General features: G+C 40.1%; 1 long non-coding RNA gene across 1 annotated transcript in view; it reads right to left on the reverse strand.

Moving 5' to 3' along the window:
* LOC109277286 (uncharacterized) overlaps window positions 1–17868 on the reverse strand; it is a 106282-nt gene extending 88414 nt beyond the window's left edge. Inside the window, exons 1-2 of the long non-coding RNA XR_002085084.2 lie at window positions 17792–17868; window positions 1444–1564 (exon numbers count right to left, since the gene is read on the reverse strand). This is a non-coding gene — a long non-coding RNA (uncharacterized LOC109277286). The remainder of the gene's footprint in view (window positions 1–1443; window positions 1565–17791) is intronic.
* Between the last annotated feature and the right edge of the window lie 7412 nt (window positions 17869–25280).

Below are 25280 nucleotides of genomic sequence, written 5' to 3' on the forward strand. Positions count from 1 at the left end.
TATGTCTATGTCTATCTATATATTTCTATATCTATATCTATATCTATGTCTATCTATATATTTCTATATCTATATCTATGTCTATCTATATCTTTCTATCTACCTATATCTATATCTATATCTATACCTATATCTATATATCTCACAATCCTCAACTCCCATTGAAATAAACCATACACCTAAATGTTAGATCTAAGACTACAAAACTTCTAGAAGAAAATGTAAGAGAAAAATCTTATATCTAGAATATTTACAAACTCTTACAAATCAATAAAATAAAGAAAACAACCACTTTTTTAAATGGGCAAAAGATCTGAACAGAAACACTGTCAAAGAAGAATGACACGTGCACATAAGAGGGTGCTCAACTTCATTAATCATCAGGGAAATGCTAAGTAAAACCACAAAGAGTTGCCACAACACATTCACTAGATCAAAAAGGCTGAGTACTGGCAAGAAATGTGGGGAGATGGGAGCTCTCATAGATTGCTCACAAACGCAAGATGATATCAACCACTTTGGGAAACTGTTTATCATTTTCTTACAAACATCCACTCACCATATGATTCAAGTATCTTTTTGAAGATATTTACTTACCTACTTTCAGATATTTACTCCAGAAGAATAAAAAACATGTCCACACAAGGACAAGAGTTTACAGCATTTGTTCATAATAGCTCAAAACTGGAAACAACATAAATGTTCACTGCCTGGCATTTGAATAAAAATAACCTTATGCTACTCAGCTATAGAATATAACAACTGATGGGAAACAATATAGATGAATCTCAAAACCACTATGCTAAGTGAAAGAAGCCAGATACAATCTTTTGCTTAAATACTGTATAGTTTCCATTTATATACAATTTAAAAAGATAAAACTATGACAGAAAGTTTAATTGTTGCCAAGGACCAAGAGAAGGGGGAAAAGATTGATTCCAAAGAGGCACAAGGACATTTTGGGCATGATGGAAATGTTCTATATCATGATCATGGTGGTGGTCACACGTCTCTATATATATTATCAAACCTTATCAAATTGTACTCTGATCATTAATGAATGTTATTGTACATATATTATATCTTAATATAACTGATATTTTAAAATGTGCAGATGAAGCCCAGGGAAAAGATCCCTCTTGCCTAAGGGCAAGCAATGAAAATAGTCTAAGGGCAAGTCTAGGGCAATTGCCTCAAGTCTAAGGGCAGCAGTGAAAATAAAAACTAGTAAAAGAAGCTAAAAATGTATAATTTGTAAGGTGAATAGAGACCCTGATCACTGTGTTCATAAAAGCCTAGGAATAACAACCGCCATTACATATCAATAACATGTAACATTGAATGAGGGTTTCTGTTTGTATTTGTTTTTGAGATGGTCAGTCAAGCAGAGCCACAGGAAGAGACAGAGGAGAGGCTCAGGAAAACAGAGTTTGTAATACTCACAGGTCCTAGAGACAGGAGACAGAGCACACCACCCAGCACCATTATGGAGAAACTCCAGAGTAGTCAGGAGGCAGCAGACAAGAAGTGGGGAGCACTTAGGCCATGGCCTCCATTGGGGTTTCTGCAGGAAAGGTGAAGAATGGTAAATAGTTTAGGACTGGCCAATTTAAATCATTGTAATGGGCTTGGGGCAATAGGGGTGGTCTCTACTTATCTAGTACCTGGCTCTGGGATAATTAAGGGAGAGGAATATTGCCTCCTGTGTGCAGGGACCAGATGCAGGAGGTGTGGCTCTGGGTTGGTTTATATATCAAGGCCATGCTCTTTACTGGGCCCTCGGTGACCTGTAAGAATTGGTTAGCCCAGGGAGAAGCAGTCTCTCCCCAGCCAGGAAGGTTTTATTATTAAGATGTCAAAACAGGATACCATGCAGAAATAAAATACATACATATTTTCTATACCATGAACACTCTTCAACTTCTTGAATTAACTCTTTTAATCTTGATAACAACCATGATAGTGAGTCAAGTTCTTTAATGAGGGCACGGGCAGCAAGATGAAGCCCACAGTGGCCTACGGTTTTGTGCTAATGCAGGTGTTTAGCTATTGGAAGGGTACAATTGAAGCCAGATTGCTGTCCATTAAGAATGAACTAGGAGTAGTGAAGAAGCAAAAACGAAGACTTTCTAGCAGACAAAGGCTGCTCCTTCAGAGATGTTGGCTATGAAGAAACCCAGTGATACAGAATTGTAATCAAAGAAGATTTGTTTCTTTAGGTTCTGAAGGTACTGAGATATTTTTAAAAAGAAATTTTAATGTTTATTTTTGATAGAGAGAGAGAGAGAGAGAATGACAGAGCATGAGCAGGGGAGGGACAGAGAGAGAGGGAGACACAGAATCTGAAGCAGGCTCCAGGCTCTGGGTTGTCAGCACAGAGCCCGACGTGGGGCTCAAACCCATGAACCATGAGATCATGACCTAAGCCAAAGTCAGACACTTAACCAACAGAGCCACCCAGGTGCCCCTAGGTTCTGAGATTTTTAACATGTTTATATAATAAGAGAAGGAAGCTGGGAAGATACAGATATTGAAAATATAGGTGGTTTGGGGGATATTTGATGAAAAAGGATACCTTAACCTATTTCTTGATCTGCAAAAAATAGTAAGCATAATCCTAACTGCAAAAATTTTGAAGATTAAATGCAATAAACTATGGCACATTTCACATATATTTCAGCATAAAGCATTGTTCAATAAATGACCATTTTATTTATTCCACCTTTTTTTCTTTTAATATCACACCACTACATGCTCCTTGAAGCTCAAACCAGCTGCAAAATGTAAACTGGCTATAACTTTGCCTCTTCAAGTTTTTCTATGAATCCTTTTAAAAACAGTAGGGGCTGGGGGAGCCAGAGAACTTTCAAGTAAGTTCTTGACAACCTGATAGGTGTCAATGGCCACATCCAGATGCTGAATAGAAAATGAAGGATGGGAACAAATGCAATGCTTTTTGGGAATAAAGAGAAAGAGAGGAAAAGAAACTGAAATAAGAGAACACTACATTAAGCCCAAGGAAGAGAATTTATTGAGTTTGCTATTGGAAGAGAATAACCGATACTTTCATCTCAGATGATTATAACATTAAACTAAACAGGCAAAATGTTGTGAGCATCCCTGATTGCCTTCCATAAGTGGCATAAGCGATGTAAATCAACAAAGCAGATGAACTAGGTGGGATTAACTGAACTATAAAAATGAGGGTAAGAGTGAATATTGGATTTTTATTTTTAAATTTAAATTACAGTAATAGCCTCAGGGACATATAAAAGCAGTCAGGAAATGTCAAAGATAAAAATGTTAATTAGAACAGGTGGTTTGTTCTTAAAGTAGGCTGCAATGCTGTCTCTTTCTTGACATTTGGAAACCTGAAATTCTTCTCTACCATTCACCCTTGACTAATATACGCCTTTGTTTAAAGAACAAAATCAGTTAAGGTAATGTTTATTTTTTAGAGTTTAAAGATTATGTCCTCTCTGGGGGTAGGCATCATGGAATCCAGCTCTGTAATTCAACCAAAGGTAAAATCTGTAAAAATATTTGCTTAAAATCCCCTGGAGAATATTCCATACCCCTCAGAGTAATATGCTGGAAGTCACTTTATTGCTCCCTGTATTAGCTGTATTAGCATGGATGTGAGAAAGGGAGCTAGAGTTGCTAGTATGGGAACGTGTGTCATGAAGCACAGAGAGGGCACATTTCACAGAATGCAGGTCTGTGCATGGGTCCCATGCATAAGCAACATGGACTTACATGCCCCTCGCACATGGAAAGCATGCATACACAGGTGTGTGCGTGTCTGTGTGCAGTGTGTGCATAAACATGTTTGGAAGATCTAGTGAAAATACAAATTCTAGCTGCACCCATCTCAGTCCCCCTCTCTGTTCAACTTTATTAAGGGGCACCTGGGTGGCTGGGTTGGTTAAGTGTCTGACTTCGGCTCAGGTCATGATCTCACAGCCCATGAGTTCAAGTCCCATGTCGGGCTCTGCGCCGACAGCTCGGAGCCTGGAGCCTGCTTCCGATTCTGTGTCTCCCTCTCTCTCTGCCCCTCCCCCACTCACGCTCTGTCTCTCTCTCTCTCTATCTCGAAAATAAATAACCATTAAAAGAATTTTTTTTAAAAAAAGGTCTAGTGGTGATACCAGGAGTATACATTTTTAACTATCACCTCCAAGTAATTTTTATGCAAGGGGTCTGAGGACCATACTTACAAAAACACTATTATAGAGCAATTTTCTTTTTTTTTTTTTTTTAATTTTTTTTTTTCAACGTTTTTTATTTATTTTTGGGACAGAGAGAGACAGAGCATGAACGGGGGAGGGGCAGAGAGAGAGGGAGACACAGAATCGGAAACAGGCTCCAGGCTCTGAGCTGTCAGCACAGAGCCCGATGCGGGGCTCGAACTCACGGACCGCGAGATCGTGACCTGGCTGAAGTCAGACGCTTAACGGACTGCACCACCCAGGCGCCCCTATAGAGCAATTTTCAAGTTACTCACAATGAGGAAAAGAATGATATTGTATGAGTACCTTTATCTAAGCTACTAAGCAGAGTAAGGTAACCTAAGTGATCTGACTTCTGGGCCTCTGGGTTCCTTGAGGTGACACAGTCATTCTGTAATTAGAGGTCATATGAAATAGCCTCTTTCTCTACAGAAGTAATGTGTTGATTTAAATTCACATTCAGAGTAAAAATACCAACACCTGCATAGTCGGCACTTCCTATTTCTCGTGTGCTGGAGATAGATGTAAAGCTATTGAACACAGCCCTCCAAAGGGCTTGGCATCGACATTTCTTGATCTGTTTCATCACTAGTGACCTTCACCTCCGCTACACTTTATTATTCCACTCCCGTGACCACATCCTACACAGTTTAGCTTCACCAAGCATGCTGGAACTCTGAAATCTTCCAATTACATATCCCCACGGTGACCGCAAAGCTCTGTCCTTCCACTCTGGGCTTCGCTGGGACCTCTGCTCCAGGACTTATTTTTCTTTGCCTCATTAGACTCCTCCTGCCTTCACTTCTTTTCTTTTTCATTTTGGAGTTCATCATTTCAAAATCTTTGACACCAAAGCTATTACCTCTCTAGCTTTCATACTTCAAAAACACAGACCCTACACCAACCCAACTGAGCATTTTGTCAGTGCTAACACTGGGATATTGGCCTCAGTTAGAGACATTTGAAAAACAATGCCGACAGTGGCTACAATAAGTTCATGATTTATAAATGTCAGCTGGGTTCTCATACTTCTCCAAAAGCTTTCTTTGTTTTCTTAGTGCACACTCTCTCCCATTGTGCACTGTAGCTATTTCCCATCTTTGCCACTCTCTTCAAACTTCTTGACCCCTCACTCTCAGGGTGACTATTCACCTCCTATTTCATAGAGAAAATAGAACACACCAGACAAGAACCACTAAACTTTCTATTCCCAAACAACACATATGCCTACACCTGGTCCTGTTTTAAAAGGATTAAATATCCCTTCTTCTGTCCCCAGAGAATCCATCATTGTGTTCTATATGCCTTTTACTTCCATTATTTTGCAAAGTATTATCTGTGAAACACCAGCATTATTATCATCTTGGGGGCTTGACAAGATACAGGAGCTTCCATCTAGACCTGGGAATCAGCATCTCTAGATTTGGCATCAAAGAATTATGCATTTTTTAAATTTTTAGGTGATGTCTCTCTCAAATAGGAGAATGACTGACCTCTAGCCTCATCAGAGACCTACGATATTTATTTCCCCTCATCCCTAGGTCTTCAGTATCTCCCATCAGTACTGAAATTGGCATAGTTCTCTCATAAATTTTGGCTGCCTGCCTCCCCCCAAGCACTGGGACTCTTATTTTTCTCTTCTGTTTCACAGACATGTTTCTTGAAACATTTGCTTACTTTCCACACTTTCTAAACTAACATTCTCTTTTCAATCAGCTGCCCCCACTACCAACCAACATTCCTATCTACTTGAACTATGTTGAAAGTCACTAATCACCATATTGCTAAATCCAGGAAGTGTGTTTCTGTCCCTATCTTACTTGAGCTGTTGGTAGCATTTGGTTCAAAGGACTGCCTTCCCTGGACTTCCCTGACATGATAGCCAATTCTTCTCTGCCCATCTCTTAAATTAGAGTGATACACACACACACACACACACACACACACACACACACACACATATTTCTGGGGAAATTCCATCCATTTCTATTGTCTCTAAATGTCATATATAATCTGATGAATAGAAAATCTTTATTCTAAGTCATATTTCTCTCTTGAGCTGCAATTCTACATTTCTACCTCACTCCCACACATTCACCAAGTCTATTCCTGTTCTGTTCTCTACCTGAATCACACCTGAGTATCACTTTTGACTCCTATTCCTCCATCACCTCCACATCTGATGAATCACCAAGTCCTATTTATTCTATCTCCTAATCTTTCTCAGATCTATTCATTTGTTCCCCTACATCTCACCCTGCTCTTCTCTTCCCTTCCTGAATAATCAGTACAAAAGCCATTAGGTGGGGCCAAGGAAGGTATGCAACAACATCAACATGTGGGCGGGCGGGCATGGAAGAAAGCTGCAGTGGCCCAGGGTGCCAGAGCAGGAGTGAAATGAAAACAACAGGGAGCTTCCGGCAGGGAAAGAGAGAAAACTAGATTGAACCCCTGACATGTTGGATTAGGAATCGGAGGTATACAGGTGTGGATTTAGGATTTTTAATATATACAGATATATGAAGAAATAAATATGAATGTAATACACACACATATAGGCATGTGTTTATGTCTAAACTTTAGTACTATTGACTACGAGGATCTTGGGGCATGATGTAGATGGTTATATCATGGTCATGTAGAAAAATGTCTTTGTTTGTAGTAAATATACCCTAACGTGATCAAGGATGGTGGAACATTAAATAAGCAACTTATTCTCAAATAGTTAAGGAGAGAAAAAATCATTTGACTATATTTGGAACTTTTCTGTAAGCTTAAGATTGCTTCTAGATAAAAATAAAGCAAATTAAAACAATAAAAATAAAGCAAATTAAAACAACAATGAGATGATGCTACACACCTACTACAATGTCTAAAATCTAGAGGATCATACATTTCAAAAAACCTATCCTTTTTATGTTAGTAATTAATAGATCTAACAGACAGAAAATCAATAATGATACAGTTGAACTGAATAGCAACACTGATCAACTAAATCTGACATTTTTTAAATACTTCACAAACAATATCAGGATACACGTTCTTCTCAAGTTTGCATGGAGCATTTGCCAAGGTAGACCACATACTGGGCTGTAAAAATACACCTTAACAAATCTAAAAGAACAGATATCATACAAATTGTGCACTCAGACCACAGCGGAATTAAACTAGAAGTCAATGACAGGAAGACAACTGGAAAACCCAAAATATTTGGGAATTAAACAACATGGCTTTAAGTAACACATAGGTCAAAGAAAAAGCTTCAGGAACAATCTTAAAATTTTTTTTAACTAGTTGAAAATGAAAGTAAAATGTCAAAATCTGTGGAATGCAGCAAAAGCAGTGCTTAGAGGACAGTGTATAGCATTTAATGCATATGGTAGAAAAGAAGACAAATCTAAACTCAATAATCTAAGCTTCTGTGTGGGAAACTAGAACAAGAAGAGCATATTAAATCCAAATTAAATAGAATAAGAGAAATAATAAAAATAGAGCAAACACCAATGAGGTTGAAAGCAAAAAATTAACAGAGAAAATCAATGAAATCAAAAGCTATGTCTTTGAAAAGATCAACAAAATGGATAAATCTCTAATGAGACTAACAATGAATAAAAGATAGAAGACACAAGTTACTATTATTAAAAATGAAGGGGCGCCTGGGTGGCTTGGTCGGTTAAGCGTCCGACTTCGGCTCAGGTCATGATCTCACGGTCTGTGAGTTCGAGCCCTGCGTCGGGCTCTGTGCTGACAGCTCAGAGCCTGGAGCCTGTTTCAGATTCTGTGTCTCCCTCTCTCTCTGCTCCTCCCCTGTTCATCCTCTGTCTCTCTCTGTCTCAAAAATAAATAAACGTTAAAAAAAATTAAAAATAAAATAAAATAAAATAAAATAAAATAAAAATGAAACGGGGGCCATCACTACAGATCCCATGGGCATTAGAAGGATAATAAAAGACGTACTTGGCTGGCTCAGTCCATGAAGCATGCAACTCTTGATTTCAGGATCATGAATTTGAGCCCCATGTTGGGCATAGAGCTTACTTTAAAATAAAAAAAGGGGGGGGGGGTCATGTGTGTGGCTTAGTCGGTTAAGTGGATGACTCTTGATTTTGGCTCAGGTTGTGATCTCATGGTTCTCAGGTTGTGATCGAGCCCTGAGACAGGCTGTGCACTAAAAGCACACAGTCTGCTTGAGACTCTCTCTCTCCCTCTCTCTCAGCCTCTACCCACTTGTGCTCTCTCTCTCTCAAAGTAAATAAATAAACCTAAAACAATTATAAAGGGGGTGCCTGGGTGGCTCAATCAGTTAAAGCATCTGACTTTGGCTCAGGTCATGATCTCACAGTTCATGGGTTTGAGCCCCACATCAGGCTCTGTGCTGACAGCTCAGAGCCTAGAGCCTACTTCGGATTCTGTGTTTCCCTCTCTCTCTGCTTCTCCCCCATTCATGCTCTATCTCTCTCTGTTTCTCAAAAATAAATAAAAGTTAAAAAAATTTTTTTTAAATTTTAAAGAATATTATATACAGCTGTATTCCCATAAATTTGATAACCTAGATGAAATGCACCAAGTCTTTGAAAGGTACAGTCTGCCAAAACTCACACAAGGAGAAATAGATAAACTCAATAGGCCTCCATTAGAGAAACTGAATCAATAATTAATAACCTCCCAAAACAGAAAACACCAGGCCCAGATGGTTTCACTGTTGAATTCTACCGAAGAAGAATTTAAAGAAGAAAATAATAGGCTGTCTTCAATCTGTTCCAGAAAATAGAAGCAGAGGGAATAAAATTATTCCAATACCAAAAGTAGACAAAGACAATACAAACAAGGAAAATTATAGACCAACATCTCTCATGAACATAGATGCAAAACTCCTCAAGAAAATATTAGCAAATCGAAAACAACATTGCATAAAAAGAGTATATACAATGACCAAGTGGGATTTATCCTAGATATGCAAGTCTGGTTTAGCATTTGAAAAACAATTAATGTGATCCATCATCCCATTAACAGGTTAAAAAAGAAAGACCATATCACATGATGGTATCAATAGATACTGAAAAAGTATTTGGCAAAACCCAATACTCATTCATGACAAAACTTTCTGCAAACTATGAAAAGAGTATTTCCTCAACTTAATTAAAAAAATTTTTTTTTGACAAAAACCCTACAGCTAACATCTACTTGATGGTTCATATACAGAAGTCAATTGCTTTCCTATATGTCAGTAATGAATAATTGGAATTTGAAATTAAAAACACAACACCATTTACATCAGCACTCCCAAACATAAAATACTTCGGCATAAATTTAACAAAATATATATAAGATCTGTATGAGAAAAACTATTAAACTCTGATGAAGGATACAAAGATCTAAAGAAATGAAGAGAGAAGATGGTGGAGTAGTAGGGGAACCCTAGACTTACCTTGCCCCTTAAACACAACTACATTAACATCAAATCATTTTGAACACCTAGGAAATCGAGCTGAGGATTAAGAGAAAAATCTGCACAATTAAAAGAAAAGAACGTGGCAAGTATGGGGTGCAAAGACACGAAGTAGGGGAAAGAAAAGCTGCGGTGCCATGGAGAGGAGGGAGCCCTTTTTGTGGACAAAGGAGAGAGAGAAAAAGAGAGGGGGAGACAGAGCCATGTGCTGGGTTCACACAAGAAAAACTCTTCCCCAAAACCAGTGACTGGGGAATCGAGAGGAAGTGACTATCACAAGTTTTTATAAACAGTGGAACTCAAATTCTGAGGTTTGAGAAGTCCGTGCCATTTGCCAGAGTCAATCAGGGCTGACAGTGGCAATCCCAGGAAGAAGAGTGGAGGCCTGGAAGCCTTCACAGCATCGTGAAGGGATCCCCTGGGTCACCCTGGGAAAGAATGTTCCCCTTCCTGGAGCACGTTTGTAAGAGGGTCTATTGCCTCTTCGAGAACAAAAGAGTCAGTGTGAGCCACTGAGCAGCCATTCATCAGCAAAGGACAGAAGCACGTACAGAGGGCGTATAACCTGCTCACTGCTTTTCCCTGTGCTTCACCATAAACTCCAAGCACCTGCACAGCCATGCGACTGCTTTTCTGAGACAAAATAGCACCAGACACAATGAGGCAAGGCTCTCCTCTGGAGGAGGGAAGTGGGTCCAAGCCATGCTGGGTCCTTTAAGATTTAGAGTTTTGAATCCCAGCCAAGCACCAGAGATAAAACACAGGAGAACTGTGGTACCAGGCATGGCAATAGCCTGAGCACAGACAGGGGGAGAGCAAGGATCTGACAGAAGCCTGGGACACAAGAAGGGAGATTGTTTGCTTTTCTGTGAGGGCTTCCTGAACAGCAGCACATGCGAGCTCCCCTCTCTGGAGACAAGAGAGTGGGGTGATACCATCTTCCCCCACCCACCAGCAGGGTCAGACTTCAGTGCACAACACAGCACCCCCAGTGGAGGCTGGAGCTGCTTTCGCCAAACCCCGCACCCTTGAGCCCCACATTCCTGAGTTAAGGTGTGGGGGACCACTTATCATGCAAATGGACATCAAGAGAAAGCTGGAGCAGCCATACTTATATCAGAGAAACTAGATTTTAAACCAAATACTGTAATAAGAGATAAAGAAGGGCACTATATCCTAATAAAGGGGACTATCTAACAAGATATAACAATTATAAATATTTATGCCCCCAATATTAGGACACCCAAATATATAAAACAATTAATAAAAAAACATAACTTATTGACAACAATACAATGATAATAGAAGACTTTAACACCCTACTTACACCGATGGACAGATCATCTAAGCAGGAAATCAATAAGGAAACAATGGCTTTGAAAGACACACTGTACCAGCTGGAATTAACAGATATATTCAGTGCATTTTTTCCCAAAGCAGCAGAAAACACATTCTTTTTGAGCGCACATGGAACATTCTCTGGAATAGATCACATACTGGGTCACAAATCAGGCCTCAACCAATATAAAAAGACTGAGATCATACCATGTATATTTTCAGACCACAATACTATGAAACTTGAAGTCAACCACAAGAAAAAATTTGAAAAGACCACAAATACATGGAGGTTAAAGAACACCCTACTCAAGAATGAATGGGTTAACCAGGAAATTAAAGAAGAAATTAAAAAAAATACATGGAAGGATATGAAAATGCAAACACGACAGTCCAAAACCTTTGGGATACAGCAAAAGCAGTCATAAGAGGGATGTATATAGCAATACAAGCCTTCATCAAAAAGCAAGAAAAGTCTCAAATACACAACTTAACTTTATACCTAAAGGAGCTGGAAAAAGGTCAGCAAATAAAGCCTAAAGCTAGCATAAGAAGGGAAATAATAAAGATTAGAGCAGAAATAAACAATATGGGGGGAACAATAACAGTAAACAGATCAATGAAACTTGGAGCTGATTCTTTGAAAGAATTAATGAAACTGATAAACCCCTAGCCAGATTTATCAAAAAGAAAAGAGAAAGGACCCAAATGAACAAAATTACAAATGAAAGAGGAGAGATCAAAACCAACATTGTAGAAATGCAATTACAGGAGAATATTATAAGCAGTTATATGCCAACAAATTGGGCAATCTGGAAGAAATGGATAAATTCCTAGAAACATACAAACTACCAAAACTGAAATGGGAAGAAATAGAAAATATGAACAGGCCCATAACCAGCAAAGAAATTGAATCAGTAATCAAAATCTCCAAACAAACAAGAGTCTAGAGCCAGACGGCTTCCCAGGAGAATTCTACCAAACATTTAAAGAAGAGTTAATACCTATTTTTCTGAAACTGTCCCAAAAAATAGAAGTGGAAGGATAACTTCCAAATTTATTCTATGAGGCCAGCATTACCTTGATTCCAAAACCAGACAAAGACCCCACTAAAAAGGAGAACTATAGACCAATATCCCTGATGAATATGGATGGAGAAATTCTCAACAAGATACTAGCAATCAAATCCAACAGTACATTCAAAGAATTATTCACCATGATCAAGTGGGATTTATTCTTGGACTGCAGGGGTGGTTCAATACCTTTAAATCAATCAATATGATATACCACATTAATAAAAGAAAGGATAAGAACCATATGATCCTGTCAATAGATGCAGAAAAAAAGCATTTGACAAAATACAGCATCCATTCTTGATAAAAACCCTCAATAAGGTAGGGATAGATGGAACATATCCCAACATCATAAAGGCAATATACGAAAGACCCACAGCTAATGTTATCCTCAATGGGGAAAAACAGAACTTTTCCCCTAAAGTCAGGAACAAGATAAGGATTCTACTTCTCACCATTGCTATTTAGCATAGTACTGGAAGTCTTTGCCTCAGCAATCTGACAACAAAACTAAACAAAAGGCCTCCAAATAGGCAAGGAAGAAGTCAAAATTTCACTCTGAGAAGACATGATACTCTATGTAGAAAACCCAAAAGACTCCACCAAAAAATTGCTAGAACTGATACATTAATTCAGCAACATCACAGGATATAAAATCAATGTACAAAAATCTGTTGCATTTCTACACACTAACAGTGAAGCAACAGAAAGAGAAATCAAGGAATCAATCCCATTTACAATTGCATCAAAACCCATAAGATACCTAGGAATAAACCTAACCAAAGAGGTGAAAGATCTGTACTCTGGGGGTGCCTGGGTGGCTCAGTGGTTGGGTATCCGATTCTTGATTTCAACTCAGGTCATGACCGCAGGGTCATGGGATCGAGTCCTGCATCAGGTTGAGCACAGAGCCTGCTTGAGACACTCTCTTTCCCTCTTCCTCTGCCCCTCCCCTGTGCTGTGCATTCATGCTTTCTCTCTCTCACTCTCAAAAAAAAAAAAAAAAAAAAGAAAAAAGAAAAAAAAAGATCTGTACTCTGAAACACTTATGAAAGAAATTGAAGAAGACACAAAGAAATAGAAAAATATTCCGTGTTTGTGGATTAGAAGAACAAACACTGTTAAAATGTCTGTACTACCAGAAGCAATCTACACATTCAAATCCCTATCAAAATAACACCCATGTTCTTCACAGAGCTAGAACAAACAATTCTAAAATTTATATAGAACCAGGAAAGACCCCGAATAGCCAAAGTAATGTTGAAACAGAAAACCAAATTTGAAGAAATCACAGTTCCAGACTTCAAACTGTATTACAAAGCTGTAATCACTAAGACAGTATGGAACTGGCACAAAAACAGACACACAGATCAATGGAACAGAATAGAGAACCCAGAAATAGACCTCCAACTAAATGGTCAATTAATCTTCAACAAAGCAGGAAAGAATATCCAATGGATAAAAGACAGTCACTTTAACAAATGGTGTTGGGAAAACTGGACAGTGACATGTAGAAGAATGAAACTAGACTACTTTCTTACACCACACACAAAAATAAATTCAAAATGGATGAAAAACCTAAATGTGAAACAGGAAACTATCAAAATCCTAAAGGAGAAAAATAAGCAGCAACCTCTTTGACCTCAGCTGTAGCAACTGCTTACTAGACATGTCTCCGGAGGCAAAAGAAACAAGCAAAATGAACTATTGGGACTTCATCAAGATAAAAGCTTCTGCACAGCAAAGGAAACAATCAACAAAACTAAAAGGTAACTGATGGAATTGGAGAAGATACCTGCAAATGACACATTAAAGGGCTAGTATCCAAATTTGATAAGGAACTTATCAAACTCAACACCCAGAAAATTAATAATCCAGTTAAGAAATGGGCAGAAGACACGAAAGACACTTCTCCAAAGAAGACACACAAATGACTAACAGACACATGAAAAAATGCTCAACATCACTCATCATCAAGGAAATACAAACCAAAACCACAATGAGATACCAGCTCACACCTGTCAGAATGGCTAAAAATTAACAATTCAGGGAACAACAAGTGTTGGCAAGGATAAGGAGAAAAGAGAACTTCTCCTCTCACGCTGTTGGTGGGAATGCAAGCTGGTGCAGCCACTCTGGAAAACAGTATGGAGGTTCATCAAAACTTTTAAAGTAGAACTACCCTACAATGCAGCAATTGCACTATTAGATATTTACCCAAAGGATACAAAAATACTGATTTGAAGAGGCACATGCACCCCCCATGTTTATAGCAGCACTATCAACAATAGCCAAAGTATGGAAAGAGCCCAAATGTCCATCACTGATGAATGGATACAGAAGATGTCATATATAAATACAATGGAATATTATTCCGTCATCAAAAAGAATGACATCTTGCCATTTGTGACGTGGGTGGAAGTAGAATGTATTCTGCTAAGCAAAATGAGTCAGTTGAGAAAGACGTGTACCGTATGATTTCACTTATATGTGGAATTTAAGAAAAAAAAAACACAGATGGGTGGTTCAGTCTGTTAAGCATTTGACTTTGGCTCAGGTTATGATGTCATGGTTTGTGAGTTTGACCTCTGTATTGGGCTCTGTGCTGTCAGCCTGGAGCCTGCTTTGGATCCTCTGTCTCCCTCTCTCTCTACCCCTTCCCATGCTTGTGCTCGCTCTCTCTCTCAAAAATAAACACTTTTTAAAAAGATAGCATATCTTTAAAAAAAAAAAAGGAAAGAAAGAAAACAGAAGAACATAGCGGAAGGGAGGGAAAATAAAATAAGATAAAAACAGAGAGGGAGGCAAACCACAAAAGACTCTTTTTTTAAGTTTATTTATTTTTTTACTTTGAAAGAATGTGAGTGGGGGAGGGGCAGAGAGAGAGGAAGAGAGAGAATCCAAAGCATCTCCACACTGTCAGTGCAGAGCTCTATGTAGGGCTTGAACCCAGGAACTGTAAGATTATGACCCGAGACGAAATCAAGACTCAGATATTTAACCAACTGAACCACCCAGGTGCCCCAAATTACAAGAGACTCTTAAAGACAGAGAACAAATTGACGGTTGATGGAGGTGACGCAGGTGATGGGCATTAAGGAGGGCACTTGTTAGGATATATTATATGTAAGTGAGGAATCACTACATTCTACTCCTGAAACCAATATTACACTGTATGTTAACCAATTTGAATTTAGATAAAAATTTGGAAGAAAAAAAATAAAGAAATGAAGAGATAGTTCATGTTTGTGGATAGGAAAACTAAATATTCTTGAGATACCAGTTCTTCCCAAGTTGGTCTGTAGATTCGATGCAATATCAGTGAAAATCCCAGAAAGTTATTTTGTGGATATTGACAGACTGACTGAAGTTTGTATAGAAAGTCAAAAGACCCAGATTAGCCAACACCGTATTGAAGGAAAAGAACAAAGTCAGAGGACTGACATTACCCAACTTATTGTAAAACTACAGTGATCAAGACAGTATGATGTTGGTGAAAGAACAGACAAAAGTATCAGTGAAACGGAAGAGAGAGTCCAGAAATACGCCTGCACAAATATAGTCAACGAGGAGCAAATGCAATTCAATACAAAAAGAATTGCCTTTTGAACCAATAGTGCCGAAACAACTGGACATCCATACACGAGAAAATTAATATAGACAAGCCCTTATATCTTTCATAAAAAATTAACTGGAAGTGGGTACATGACCTAAATGTAAAACACAAAACTGCGAAACGCCTAGAATGTAGGAGAAAATCTAGTTGACTTTGGGTCTGATGATGACCTTTTACATACAGCACCAAAAGCATAACCCATTAAAGAAAAAAATGACAAGCTGGACTTCATTAAAATAAAAAAAAAAAAACCTGCTCTGCAAAAGACACTATCGGGAGAATGAAGATACAATCTACAGTCTGGGAAAGAACCTTTGTAAAACACACATCTAGTGAAGTACTAGAACCCACAATAGAAAGAATTTTTAAAACGACAATAAAAAAAACAACCTCATTTTAACATGGGCCAAGTATATGAACAGATATCTCACCAAAGAAGAGCCACAGATGTTAAATAAGCATATGAAAAGATTTTCAATACCATATATCATTAGGAAATTTCAAACTGACACAATGAAATACTACCACGCACCTATTAGAATGGCTAAAATCCAAGACACTGAGAGCACCAAATGCTGGCAAAGATTTGGAAGAACAAGGACTCTTATTCATTGCTGGTGGAAACGCAAAATGGTATAGCCACTTTGGATGACAGTTTGCTAGTCTCTTACAAAATTAAACATACGATACAATCCGGCAATCACACTACTTGTATTTACTCAAAAGAACTGAGAACTTATGTCACACAAATACCCACACATGTATATTTATAGCCACTCTATTCATAATTGCAAAAATTAGAAGTAACCAAGATGTCCTTCAGTATGTGAATACATAAACTGTGGTACATCCATACAATGCAATGTTCAGTGATTTAAAAAATAAAAAAGGCACTATCAAGCTAGAAAAAGACATGGGGGAACCTTAAGTGCACGCTGCTATGTGAAAGAAGCCAGCTGAAAAAGTTGTATGTGCTGTGTGAGTCCAACTGTATTACATTCTGGAAAGGCAGACTGTAAGACAATATACAGATCATTGGCTTCCACAGTTTTAGGGGGAAGAGGGATGAGTAGGTGGAGCACAGGGGATATTTAGGGCAGTGAAACTATTCTGTATAATATTTCGGTGGTAAATGCATGATATTATGCATCTGTCAAAACCCATAGAACCGTATGACACGAAGAAAAAACCCTAATGCAAACAACAGAATTTAGGTAATAATCATTTATCAATAAGCTTATCCATTGTAACAAATGTACCACACTAAGGGTAAGATGTTAATAAAAAGGGAAACTGTATACACATGAAGGGGGGGTGGGGGGCAGGGAGAGCTGGTGTATGGAACTCTGGACCATCTTTTTGTAAACCTAAAACTGTTTTTAAAAATAAAGTCTATTTAAAAGATAATGATTAATAAATAAGATAAAGTCTATTAAAAACATATCTCCACTTTCCTTAACGTAATTTCCATATTTTTATTCAAGCTACGTTCATCTTTTGCTTCCTGCCCGCCTTCAAATCTCCCCTGCAGCAAAAAGAAGTTCATTCAGCAGCAAAAGGAAGATTTTTTTTTTTTTATTTTATTTTGAAGTAATCTCTGCACCCAACGTGGGGCTCGAACTCACAACCCCGAGATCAAGAGTCAGTCACAGGCTCCTCAGACTGAGCCAGCTAAGCGCCCCAACAAGGATTCTTTTTGATAAAAACAGTTGTCTTCTCTTTACCTTTAAATACTTCTGCCGTTCCCCACCTCCTTCAGGGAACAATTCTGAACCCTTCACATGAGCCCCCAAGCCCGCCATGGCCTGCTCTCTGTGCTCCCCTCTCAGCTCTTGCCCACAAAACCTACCCAGGGGAAGGGCTGCTGAGCTGTCCGCAGCTTCCCAAGTGCACCCGGTCTTCTCTCCACTCCACTGCCCACCCTCCTCCCCCACCCTCTGCTCAGAGGAGACCTACTTCTCCTCTGCTCTCGCCTGAAACATCTTTTCCTCCAGGAAGCCATACCAGTTCGAACCAAAATGGGCCCTGACAACCTCAAGTTTAGAAACAGACTTTTATGGATTTCTAATCGATACGTCTGATAACTCACCTTACGACATCTTGGTAAGAGCCTCAAAAATGCATCCCAGACTCGATTTCAGCTTTAACGGATGAAACGAAAACATCTGAGGGGAAAAAAAAAAAAAACCCACCACTCAGCCATATGTGTGTGATCAGCTTTCCAAGTGCAAATGTATCTGGGCTGGATATCAGCCTGGATCCCGGTGAGGACTCCCAGGCTCCGATCCCATGTCATAACCAAAACAAAGTTACAGTGACCCCCGGGAAAGTTGACAGGTCATCACAGCTGTTCTGGTGTGGATTCGGGCAGATTACTCTAGGTGATAGTGACTATTACTATACGAATAGCTCTGGAGTATTAAACAGGCATTAAAAAATAATCCAGCCGCACATAAAGAGTCACTGAGGCCTGGGAGGGTGAAGGGAAGAGTCAAAGCTAAGGTTAAGGTTTAAATTAAGAACACGCTTGGCCCTCAAGAGTTCAAGCAGGAGAAGAGGCAAACATTTTATCAAACACTGGAGCCTAAAGCAGGGAGAAGAGATGGAAATACTTTTTCTGAACAAAATTCATTAAAGTGGCCGGCACGTCTGCTGGAGGTGATGATGCCTGCATCCCCTCTAAGTCGCTGGGCCTGCCTTTGTCAAAAACTTGTAGATGGCAGGCTCAGATGTTAATTCTTTGAAACCCGAGTTGAGAGGCAGAGATCCAGACGAGAAATGGAAACGGGAAAGTGGTAACTGAAGAATGTCAGGCAATGTAGGCAACTAGAGAAGGTGATAATAGTCCTCCTCCTCAGTCTCCCCAGGCAGCAGCATGGCCTGAAGCTCCATCAAGTGCAGGGGGGTGGGGGGGCGTGCTGACCTCATTGTGCAAGAGACCATACCCACCTGGCCACTCCTACTGATGCCTGGACACATTTATCTGCCCTCTGCTTTGGACCCTCCAATACCTTTTCTGTACCCTCTCTGTAGCACTGGTTCACTCATTCATTTATTCTTTCATTCATCATTCTTTCAATAATATAGGGACCAGGCACTATAGATACAGTGATAAACAGAACAGACAACATCCTCGATCTCATTAAGCGAACATTCTAGCTAGAGAGATAGACAAAAATAGACAGACAGACACGTACAAAATACTACCAGGGAGTAGTAAGTACTGTGAAGGAAAACAAAACTAGGGTAAGAGAACAGAGGGTGCTGTTTTAGATACAGTGGCTCAGAAAAGCCTCCTAGGAATAATACGACCATATGTGATTTTCATATGGCAATTCTATTTTTAAATTTTGTTGAGAAGCCACCATGCCATTTCCACAGCAAATGCACACCATTTTACATTGCTGGAGTTCTGAAGGATCATTCGGGCCGCTGAGTAGAAAATAGATCGTAGAGGGGCAGGAATGGAATCAGGGAACCCAGTGAGGGGCCATTACAGTATTGCAGGCAGTCAGTAAAATGTTGACTAGAATGCCTTGCTGGCCAAGGGGCTTAGAAAACTAACGATGGCACCAATCATGTTGCTGCTGGGCTTGGTATTAGACCATCAACAGGAGCACAGTGAGCTCTGGGCATGAGTGGCTGATTCAGTTCACACTCTGCTCAGTCAACAGTCTCCATGGGAACACTGCTGAATTGGCTGGAGACTGAGGTATGACTGATACCACAACAACATCTCACACGCGAATACCCAGCAAAAGAAAGTGGGAAGCAAGGCAGACACCTCCTTTTGGAAACTGATTTGCAAAGGAAGACAGGAAACTAAGAGCCCTGGAAACGCATCACTAGTTACAGATTCGGCTCTTCCTTTTGCCGTTAACTGTAACTTCAAGGCCAGACTAAAGAATGCAGTTTGTTCTCTTTAAGAAGAAACTGTCACTTCTTATTTGTGTTTAGGTACAGGAGCCTGGAAGGATTTGGAGATAGACAGAACTGTGATTTCTCAACCTCACGGTTGTTTCTAACAATGTTCAGTTATTTTATTTCTGAGGGAAACCTGCATACATTTCCCTCAGTAGATCTAAATACTCATCAAGATTGTTTGGTTAATGATGACATTTAACGAATGGCTTCCGTTTCACCTTTTCAGACTATGATCCACAAATCCTTCCCGAGACCTAAAGAGTTCTTGAACTTTTAAAATGACAGGTATTTCATTTAAAATTACTGACCTAAAACACTTTAGATAATAAGAGGAGGTTATTTATTTTAATACAGTGATCTATTTTAGTCTAAGAGTACAATACGGGCAGTTACAGGAGTTAAGCCTTGATGAAAAATAAGACCAGTCTAATTCCCTGCCAACCAATTAACAGCTTTTCATTTGCAGAGAGTTAATATTCCATGCCTCTAGAAGAGTCTTCGAACCAAAACCACAAAATCTTATCACTGGTTGTCTACTGAAATTCACTCTCCTGTTGGATTGTACATAATCCCAGAGGCTCAGTTGAGAGAGGGTGGATGAGGAACTCTCTCAAAAAGGTTACCAATGCATAAATGCATAGATTGAGTGGCTGCGAAAAAACTGGGGAGGACCTGTAAGGTTTTTGGAAGCATTTCCTCACCAAAGTACTTGTTTTTTATCATAAAATATTTCCTAACACATTCATATGTTTCCAGACTTGTCGATATAACAATTGCAATAATCATTTGTGTTTCATTGTTTAGTTTACAGAAATTTCCTTACACATCCTCTTGTTTAAGATGGAAAAGACCTCTATGAGGTAGGTGGCCCCATTTTCTAGTGTTAAAAATTTAAGTGTCTTACTTAAATCTCACACCTTTTTTTTTTTTAATGTTTATTTATTTTAGAGACAGCGAGACAGAAAGTGAGTGGGGGAGGGGAAGAGAGATAGGGAGACACAGAATCCCAAGCAGGCTCCAGGCTCTGAGCTGTCAGCACACAGCCCAACACAGGGCCCACAAGATCATGACCTGAGCTGAAGTCGGACGCTAAACCAACTTGAGCCACCCAGGCACCCCAAATCGCACACCTTTTTATCTTAAACATTGGGGGCAACAAGTTACCTCAGAAGATACTTGTGTAAATGATTTTGTTTCAGTTTTAGGGACATGGAGAGGAGGATTTTTTTTCTTTTAATGAAGACAGTATTTTTATTCAAAGAAAAAGAATCTTAAGAGTGTGCATGTTATAACTTGAGAATGTGGTGCTTAGGCATGCTTTGTGGCTCAAAGGAAAGGCAGCATAGTATAATGGTTTATGCTCAAGTTCAGGTATTAATGGCCCTGGCTGCTGCTCCTGATTCACCTTGTGACCTCAGGGAAGCTCAATAACTGAAGCCTGAGTTTTACTAGCAGGCAATGTGGAAAAAATAGTAGCGCTATGGGAACTACTGAATATAATATGGCACATATAATATGGTACCCAGTGACTGGCACACAGTAGGTACCTCATGAGAAGTGGCCCTTGCGAGGACTCCTGTTCATACCCCAGAACTCCTAAAAGCTAGTGGGCTGTGAGGTGACACAGTCCAAATGGAGCCGCCAACTTTGAGCTCAGGGGGTCTACTTACTGCCACATGATAGGCATGAGGGGCTTAGAATTCAGAACAGGGCTATGGCAAGGAAGCAGGTTGGCACAGATCGGAGAAATACAGGAAACAGATTTTTCTCTTCCTGGCCTCGTAAAGACTGCTACTGGCAAACACCTTCTTGAACTCACGGAGCACGCCCCACCTGACTGTATCCCTCTGGCTCACCATTAGTGAGATCGTTTTTGAGAAGCAAGTACTCACTCTTTATCCATTCCATTGCCTAACCTATTTTTAGAACTCAAGAACTCTTTGGGGGGTTTTTTAATCAAATTTTATTTTATCATTTTTTTAAATCACTTCTCCTATCCTAAAAGCAAGGTATAACTCATGGTTTATCTTTAATTCTGAGGATTTCAAGTTCATCTTACTCTAAAACTTTGATATCTTTTGATGTTTTCTATATACTAGTGGCACTAGAATAGAAGCTGTTTCAGGAACCCACTAAATGTTGATTCAATAAATGAATGCGAGGCATATAAAGCTGTAGGAAAGTTTAAAATGACCAGCTAAGGAACATATGCTGGCCCATGCACTTGAAATGTCTGCTTACGAGGTGTCCATAATGATAAAGTTGTACCGTTAAGAAGAGTGAAAGTGGCCCCACAGCGGGTGTGACCTTAGGACTTTTATATATACCCCACCACGCAGAAGTATTTTCTACCTCTCTTTCTCTTGTACTTTCCCCACCCCCCTCCTCCACTCCCACAGATATCACCGAGAGAGTATACTCGTATCAGGAAAACCAGCGACCTGCCAAAACAATTTCGTTAGGGGAGACTTTCAGGGGTTCTCAAATAGTGCCCTTGTTTGCAAAACTTCTGAACCAATTAAGAAGTAAGGCAAAGGAGAATGGCAGATGGCAGGCCAAAATGTTACATGTACTACTTACTGGTTGTACAGATATCACTAATTGCCCCCAAATTTGCTCTTTTTCTTTGGGATCACATTTCCCAGGCACCCTTACAGCTAGATCACATTACCCGCATGGCTCTGTTCTCTACAATGGAATGTGAATGGATGTGATGTCCCTACTTGCAGACCAGGCTCATATGACTTCCCATTCATGCTCCTTCATTCTCTTTGCCCTTCTTGTGGGCAAGTATGGAGATACTCGGGGAGACTCTAGAAGGCACATGTTGAGGAGATCAGAACCAGAACGACTGCATGAAGAAGTGCCATCCCACCGACCTGAATACCAGCCATGTGCTGTTAGGAGACAAAGAAATAAACCACTTGTCCTTTGGTCACTAAACGTTTGACGTCTTCTATTACTGTAGCTGAACTTACCTTAGCTAATGAGAAACTGACTTTAAAGACTGTATCGTTCATCCACGCACAAGCAAATTCGAGCATCAAGCAGTCTTTTCCACCCTGAACCTCTGACCAGGGTTTTCCCCATGATCTTCCAACCCTTGCCTCACATGCTGGCAGGAGCCCAGCAGAAATCCTGCCCCAGTGATCCTCACTGGAATTACAAGTAATTCCTCTCTGGATAGCTGCTTCTGGAAAACACTTTTGAACGGTTACTTATAGAAGAATAGAAGGAATAGGATCGGGGAATGGAGATAAAAGGGAACAAACAAGTAAAACAAGAAGGAGTGGGGGAATAAGCTCTTTCGTATTAGCCTGGACTCTAATCCTGATCCATTCCCAGCTCTACTTCTGCTCCATGGACTCAATTTTGGCATCTTGTCCACACGTCCCCCAGCATCCAATCTTGGCTTGCCCTGGAATGATCTTTCCTTTTCCATCTCAGCCCACGCAGCTGGGAATTCTGCAGCAGCATAAGTCTGCCAAAAACAATAGCCTTCCTAAATGTCCAACAACAAGGGAATTGGTCTATAAATTATGAAGCATCCAGTCAATGGAGTATTATTCAATCATTAAACATGATAAACAGAAAGTCTTTGGAACAACAGGGAAAATGGCCCTGAAATAAATGTCACTGAAGTTTTCCTCTCCTAAAAGCAGGCCCTGCAATTGCATATGCAATATGGCAACAACATTAAAAAATTGTCCATATGGGAATAAAGCTATGGATTTTTTTTAAATATATGAAATTTATTGTCAAACTGGTTTCCATACAACACCCAGTGCTCATCCCAAAAGATGCCCTCTTCAATACCCATCACCCATCCTCCCCTCCCTCCCACTCCCCAACAGCCCTCAGTTTGTTCTCATTTTTTAAGAGTCTCTTATGAATAAAGCTATGGATTAAACTTGAAGAAAGAAAAGCAATTGTTGGGTTAGAATAGTGGGATTCAACAAATTTTTTTATTGTTTAATTACAGCTATTCTATGTCTAAATGATAAGATGTTCAGCCTTTGCCATCCTACGAGGAGAGGAGAGGAGAGGAGAGGAGAGGAGAGGAGAGGAGAGGAGAGGAGAGTCCTCCCACCTCTCCTTGCCTTCAGCGGGAATCACTGCAGTGGAGAACAGAGGGTAGCCACGCAGAGGCTCCAGGAGGCGCCTAACTCCGGACACCCCATGCTCTGCACCGATTCGGAGTCTGAGCACAAGTCCTGCGGTTGCTTCCATATGTCCTTGCTTTATTTTTAAATGTTTTAAGATTGGAAGCATTTTGCATTCTGATGGTGGTGTTGTCTCCCTTGGTAACTCAGACACCCAAATAGAAATACGGTCAGACTCCCTCCCTTCTGATGAGCCCAGTTAATGTGACATTGTTTTATAGGAGTAATGGGAAATCAATCTCCTTAGATCATCTGAACGGATTAACATAACCCTGTTGACAAAACTTGTGAATGTGGGATTTGCATTCCTGTCATAGTTCAAGAAGGTAATGGGGTCAACTTTTAACTGTTTCTGTCACCTTCTTGAAATGTACACAGAGAATGCCTACGTGAAAAGCATTCAGGGGTGCCCGGGTGGCTCAGTTGGTTAAGCATCCAACTCTTGATCTCGGCTCACAGTTCGTGAGATCGAGCCCTATGTGGGGCTCTACAACGACAGCTCGGAGTCTGCTTGGGATTCTCTCTCTCTTTCTCTCTCTCTGTCTCTCTCTCTCTCCCTCCCTCTGTCTTCCCTTCCTCTCTCTTTCAAAATAAATTAATAAATAAATAAGCATTCAGTACCAGTAGGATGCAAATTAATGCACATTGCACATGTTTCTTACTTCAAAATATCTCAAAAAGCTTAACAGTTTATCACCACCCTCCCCATCTCTATCCCAGTGGCTCTGTCCTCTCAGGTAAGGGAAAAAGGCAATGTATCATTGTCATTCCTGCACCAAGCCCTTATCTTGGCTTCCCTAATGTGAAGTCTGTGAGAGGAACCTTCCTGGGAGACGAACTCCTGGCTCCAGGCTTTGCAGAATGCCCATGCAGTTAATGTAACTTCAGACAAGGCACTAAGACAAAGGATCGAGAAACCCATGCTGGGAGCACGTTAGGGCAGAAGAATAGAGAGTGACAGCTGAACAAACCGTAGGTATTCTTGCTCAGGGGGATGAAGACTGAAAAAACTGTAATCAGCCACTGGACGAGGTTAATGAATTTTTGCCTGGGGAATCTGACCCTAAAACTCATTTCTCAGTTCAGTGGGGGAAGGAACAAATCCTGGGCAGCTGACAGATGTACGGAACATGCTGTGTGCAGTGCCCACCGAAGAGAGGACGGCCCAGGACAGCAGTCTTCCCTGTGATCTCACACCCAGCGTCTGCTCAAGGCTGGCTAGAGCTGGTCCGGGCACCAGAAAACCACTTAACCCCTTTTCCAATCTCTTATCACTGCCAGCCCTCTTTTCTGATCTTGTCTTGTGTTGCCTATAGTTTCCCAAAGCACTACCGCCTTCTTTTTTTTTTTTTCTTTTAAATGTTTATTTATTTTTGAGAGAGAGCACGAGTGGGGGAGGGGCAGAGAGAGGGAGACACAGAATCGGAAGCAGGCTCCAGGCTCTGAGCTGTCAGCACAGGGCCGGACGTGGGGCTCGAACCCACAGACCGT

The sequence above is a fragment of the Panthera pardus genome, unplaced genomic scaffold (assembly GCF_024362965.1).
Source record: "Panthera pardus isolate Hobbes unplaced genomic scaffold, ASM2436296v1 HiC_scaffold_13, whole genome shotgun sequence".
NCBI lineage: Eukaryota > Metazoa > Chordata > Mammalia > Carnivora > Felidae > Panthera > Panthera pardus.